This window comes from Brienomyrus brachyistius, chromosome 21 (assembly GCF_023856365.1).
Source record: "Brienomyrus brachyistius isolate T26 chromosome 21, BBRACH_0.4, whole genome shotgun sequence".
NCBI lineage: Eukaryota > Metazoa > Chordata > Actinopteri > Osteoglossiformes > Mormyridae > Brienomyrus > Brienomyrus brachyistius.
In genome coordinates, this window is record NC_064553.1 from 8,344,787 (window position 1) to 8,351,351 (window position 6,565).

At 37.2% G+C, this 6,565-nt stretch overlaps 1 long non-coding RNA gene across 1 annotated transcript; it reads left to right on the top strand.

The window, feature by feature from the left end:
* The first annotated feature begins 928 nt into the window (after nt 1–928).
* Nucleotides 929–3,565, top strand: LOC125716741 (uncharacterized). The gene is made up of 2 exons (XR_007384395.1): nt 929–1,272; nt 2,760–3,565. It is a non-coding gene; the product is annotated as an uncharacterized LOC125716741 (long non-coding RNA).
* The last annotated feature ends 3,000 nt before the right edge of the window (nt 3,566–6,565 follow it).

Sequence of the window (6,565 nt, forward strand, 5' to 3'; positions counted from 1 at the left end):
ATCAGAGCACTACAAAGTAAACAGAAAACCACTCTGATGCCATAAAGAAACGTCAAACGAGTCCAAAAATGACAGACAACATTTGCACTCACCTGTTACAATAACAAATGTAGGCCTATGCTTTGGATGACTTATTCAAAACAATGCTAGAAAAAGATAAGCGTGTGGACACTAGTGAGTGTTGTAAACATGCTCAAATATGCATAACATGATAAGTCATACTGCAGACCTGTACCAGTCTATGTTCCTTACCCCTTTTCCAGGTGCTTTTGCAGCCTGATTGAACATCACCATGGTGTGATCTGATAGTCAAAACCCCAAGAATAAGACATTGAAGTATGTAATTGAAATTGCTTCGTGAAACTTTGTAACAATGTGCAGATGACATATGATGTGTGTGCACATGTGTGTGCACATGTGTGTGTGTGTGTGTGTGTGTGTGTGTGTGGGTACCATTAGTAGGGACACAGGGTTTACAATGATATTCTATTCTATTACATGTAATGTAGACATTTATGCCATAATGTGCAAACCTATAAATCAGAATAGATGTGGTGAGGATTTAATATAAAACTGTTCAACTGTATGAAGGGATGTGTTTCACATATTGAAGGGCAATGACCAGGACAGTCCAGCACAGCTGTTTCCCCGACTCAAATTACTAGGCCAGACAAGAAGGCTGAAATCAATTTAAAAACGTAGTCTTAAAACTGCACTAGTGGAGGCTGTTAGAATGGCTTATCGAATGGTGATATCAAGGAATGGTCTGTTTTAATCTGTGGGTATGACTTCAGTAATAAGTGCAATGTTAGCACAATTTGTTTTCACTATATATAAAGCAGCTTAACCTGTCTAACACAGATCATACACAGTCGCGCAAGGAGGGAAGCGCTTTTTTTTTTTTTTTAAATTTTGGCAGATTTAACCAATGACAGTTTACTGTCTTCAAACTGAAAGCTACGCAGACGCGCCCGCTGAACACCAGTGTGTCTGAATGATCGGCTGAAAAGTGCTCTGTGTAACGCTGAAGTGACAGCAGGTATGTGAGCTGGGTCCTCATCAAATCCAACTCCAAACTGTGCAAAAGCAAGTGCAGAAGACACGAAAAGAAGGACTTCTGTTGCAGGACCCGGAAGCTTCTTTTTTGTTTTGTCACATGGCTTACCGAGATATTTCAATAACAAAAAATGGCGACAATCACGTTGTTCAGTGTTGTTTTGCTGCGTCATTAAAATATTCACGTAAACACGGACAAGAAACAGAAAATTGCGGGTAAGGTGTTGCCAGATCTGATAGATGAAACCTCTAACAAGTTACATGTAGCGGTTTGGTAAATAGTGGTATTTGCGCTGGCTTTGAGGTTTGTTTACAGTTTTTGCAGTGAAGGGGTGTGTACGGTGTTGGGCGTTAGCCGTTGACTGCGTGAAAGGAGACGATTTGCAGTTTTATTGATTTCAGCATAGGCTTGCATTTTACATGCATTTTGGAAAGCAACAATTATTTATGTACAGCACAGTATAGTGTACTGTACGTAACCATGAGTTTTTAGACGAGTCTATGCATTAAATGCATGCATTAAAAGTCAAAACTGTTTTCAATCGTAATACGATTATAACAATCAGTATATTTTATGCTTTTGAAAGTCGACTGCACATTTTGTTTTGTTTTGCAGTATAGTCAAGTTGTCTTCCAGTGTACGTCAGTTTTCGTGTGCGTGCTTTTTAGGTTCAAGCATTTTAAGTGTAGAAAGATTTTGGCGAAGACCCCAGTTTAAGGAGAAGCAATCTGTATTTACAGTGCACGTAAACAAATGCGTTTGAAAAATATTGCGCAGATGCTTTAAAATAGGGTATTTTTGCCATCATCCCGTGAAATGTCACACGCAGCTAATCGAGTTGTTTACAAGAAGGAGTAACCAGGGGGGCGTGGTCGTAAGGGGAGGAGCCTCTTTTGTATGCAATGCGACTGGCCCGCTGCGGAAGAACTTCGCGATGAGGGCGGGGCCAGCAAAGTATAGTCATAACAAGTCTGACGTAAGCCTCTCTTTGCATGCATAAATAATTGTTTTCGCATAATATAACGCCATTGTTGTAATTGCCACTACTCCCAGTCTCATTAATACGCTATTCTGCATTTCAGTAGCATATATGCCACCTGCATGAATAACATTTTGAGTACCGTCGGTTTTTCGTGTGTTCTTGATGGAAGTGTCTGGAGAAAACCTTAAAATTAAAACCTCCGCTCCCAATGCATTACGTACAAATTAAAAATAAGAACAGTGCATGGTTATAATGAAAATGATCGATTCGTGTGCTCGCCAGAGATGTTTGAGCAAACAAACGCGTACACGATGTTTTTAACCCTTCATCGTGTTTTTATTATGGTAGACACTAACAGTTCCCACCCAAAATCCCCTAAACATCGTTCTGTGTGGTTGCCCATAGGCAAGTTTGCTTCATAAGTTCATTTTTATCCAGTAATTCTAACACTATATATGCAAATAAATTCATGCATTTTCTATCCCTATGTAATTCTTACAATCCAGTTTCTAATGCTCTATAACTTAGAATTCACTCACTACCTAAAACTACATACTGCTTAAGTTTTAGGAGTTCATTCCTTTTCACTACAATGGACTGTCATCCCTCCCATTGTATACACATGCCTTTGCCTGTCAGTGTCATTTTAATTTGATGACATTATTGAATGCGCCTCACATCGATTTTATTGTGTTTTTAACTATACTGAATCCATTACAGGCTTGCTGGTTTTGCAATAATGTCACCCTGCAAAATGACTCCGACTTCTCTGACTTCATTTGTGAAGACTACTGAAACAAGTGCCTCTCATTCATCAGCTGGGGAGGATTCAAGCGGAGACTTGATGTGACAGGCCGCCCTGGTTCAGTTATCACAGTGCTGATGCTGTCCATAGTAAAGGTACAGTACTGTGATAACTGAAGGATGGCGGCCATCTTGTCCTCAAAGCATCATTCCAGAAAATAATTATTCTTATTACTTTTGTATGTGCTAAATAATGTGTGTATTTTTTTTTTACCATCCATGTGTCGCGTACAAAGTATAATTCGCCTTCAAAGTCATGAAAACATTTTCTTATGAAAACTACCAAAAGTGAATTATAACTTTTGCAGAAGCTAACTGACTCCAAAGACACCATATATGGGCATTCCTCCTTGACATTCTGAAAATAAGGAAGGGGTAAGTTTGAACAAAACAAAGAATCAACCGCTACACAAGACTGCACATTAATATTTAAGAATTAATTTGTTTTTGCAGATTTTGTTGGATAATGAGCACGGAATCAGCAAACAGGATTCGTTTTATTATTTTGTTACTGTGAAATTTAGTATGTATGCATACACTCTTTAAAATGGAAAACAGACATATTTCCAATTCCTGACTACTGGGATGACGTATTTTTGAAGAGACTGAACAAGAAAAAATGTAAATAAAATTTTGTTGGGGGATGGGAGTTCCTTTATGCCAACTGGAACATAAAAGACCTTTCGGGTTTCATTTTCAAATAAATTAAATTCTACAAATGATCTTGAATGTGACTTCTGTATCACTACAGATTAAATCTTGATTAATGTATTTGTCCTTGTTAGGGAACCAAATGGCAGCAACGGTTAAATCACTACCATGACATTCAATCTCAAATCATTAGCAACACCTGCTACCTTCTGTGTACATTTTAGAGTTTTAAGATGACACATTTTAAGATGTGTCAGTAGTTTGTATAAACGTATACAGTGAAGTTTATTGATAACACGTATATTATTAGCAATAGTTTTTGAAGCACTCTAAACATGCATTTAAAAATAAAGGGAAGCTCGACTGCCAGTTGCACACTATAGATGTTTATAATTTTTGTTAATGTTTTGTTAATGTCTAACACTATGTCTACATACTTCTGTCCCTTATATATATATCCCTTGTTCACAGTCTGGTGGAGTTTGGCAATAAAGAATTTAAGTTTTTTTTTTTTTTTTTTTTTAAACTTTATTTTGAGTTTTTCCAAATTTTACAACATTAAGCCACAGACAGAGAACGAAAACACCCCTGACCCAGGTGTAACAATAACAGAGTAATTGGAAAAAGTAAATAGATAAATAAATTAATTAATAATAATAAAATAATAATAATAATAAAAACCTCTATGTTCTGGTGAGTACAATGTTGTCAACATATTCTATAAAGCGGGACCAAATTGCATGGAACTTTTGTCTGCATTTACCTCGGCTATATCTCAGCTTTTCGAGCGGCAGTGTAGAGAGCACAGCTTTTACCTATTGACTAAATGTTGGTGGTCTGGAGGACTTCCACATTAAAAGAATTATTTTTCGTGCTAACAGAGAAGAGAAGGCAACAGCCCTCGCCTGCAATCTCGTGTAATGTTTGTCTTGTGGGAGCACCCCAAACAGTACAACAAAGGGATTGGGCTCTATTGTAGTGTTGCATATGTGTGAGAAAGAGTGAAAAATCTGTTCCCAAAAATGTTTTAAAGACTGACGAGACCAAAACATATGACCGGTTGTAGCTGGGCTGTATTGGCACCTGGGACATCCTGCGTCGGTGCCAGGGTAAATTCTAGCCAATTTTTCATTTGTGAAATGTAAACGATGAACTACTTTAAATTGTATTAGGTTGTGTCTAAGGCAGAAAGAAGAAGTGTGCATCTGTTTAATAATACGTCGCCAGATTCCGTCATTGATTTCAACACTTAGGTCTTGTTCCCAGGCTGCTCTGGTTTTATCCCATGAAGGTATGTTGATATTCTGAATGATATTGTAGATCACTGAAATCCTACGTTTTATATAGGGATCTATTTCTAAAATATAATCTACTGCCGTTTTAGATGTCTGAAGAGGGGTAGAAAAGTATTTCATGGTAAAGCTACGATCGTAAAAAATGTGTCTTTGGAATATTATGGCTATTTTGTAGGGTATTAAATGAAACAAATGTACCATCCTTAAACAAATCCCCAACAAAAAATAAGCCATTGTCCTGCCAGATTTTGAAAGCTGTGTCTATTTGAGAAGGTGGGAATGGATGATTATCAATTAGTGGAAGAAAACTACATGCTTGGGTGAAACCAAAATGTTTTCTGAATTGAAACCATATTTTAAGGGTTGCTTTTACTACAGGGTTTACATTTTTAAGGTTGAAATTAATAGGTAGAGGGCGAGAGTGTAAATTGTGTATGTGATAAATAAAACTTTAAAATATGACATGTCAACATACATTTGTTAAATTTGTGTGATTGTAAGATACCGTTCCTTAAATTGCAAAATATAGTCAGAAACACTGACAATATGAAACGGAATTTGATCTTGTATCAAATTCATTATCTATTAATGTGCAACTTCTCGATTGTTGTTCTGGGTCAATTGATTTTTTTTGCAGCGGATGAACTGTTCCTTTCCTAATTGATTGAAAATTCAAAGACAGCATTTACAAATAGTACACATTAAATGCACACTTGTGTCTAAGAAAAGGAAAAAATAGGAATTGTATACGGCCAGACAAGCTGATTCTATTTTAGATTATATAACGTAATATTTGTCGACCTAACGTAATATTTAGATGTATATATACATTAAATGCGTGTTTGTACCTGTTCTTTATTATTACAAAAATGAAGATTAAGTTCAGAGAATTTAAAAATACCGGCCATGTTGCGGCAAGACATTTGCCTGTTTCTTGTTAGCGTTCCCCGCACGACGTGTTATAATTTTCATGGGAAATTCAAACCATGTTTTCTGGCAGTGACGTGCCAATGATACTCATATGGAAATAACGGGAAGTCCCTCCCCCAAAGTAAAGCATGCGCCCGGGCCCTAATGCAGCCATATTCTCGCCAGCGTTGCTAAAACATGTCGCACTTGTGCTGCCCTCAGATGGATAAGAGTAATAGAAAACGCACAGACAGATGTTTATATTTTGTATATATTGTAAAATATCAGATGTCATGGAAATTATGAACCATGGAGCCGAGTAAACGAAAATAAAGCCATATTTATAGCATAACTTCTGGTGCTAACTTAATGAGAACCTAACCCAGGAAATGCAAAGGGGAAATTCCTTAACTCTTAATCATGTTTTGGATTCCGCTTTCTTGTAAGAGCACGGCAAAAAGCTGGCGTAACGGACACAGAAACAAATTCCCGAACTCCCTTTTTTGCACTGATTAGGAAAACACCGAAATATTTTACAGCATGTACAGAAAACTACAGTGATTTCAGAATATGCCGCTTGTTTTCTCAGACTATACTGCGACTATTCTTAATAAACACATTTTTCGTTGCGTTGACCAAGCACATAAAGAAGTAATTTGTAACTTTGAAACATACGGGAAAAAAACCAGTAGCAAATTTAACAAAAATAAAGCATTGTACTGGAAAGCCCGGTTAATCGCGCACTTCATCTCACATCCAAATAGCGCTTGGTGTCCGTTTGGTGTGACTTACACTGCATGGTGAATTCAGAAGAGAAAGGGGAACGCCTTTCAGCGCCAACGTGGTCATGCAATGGTTAATTAAGTC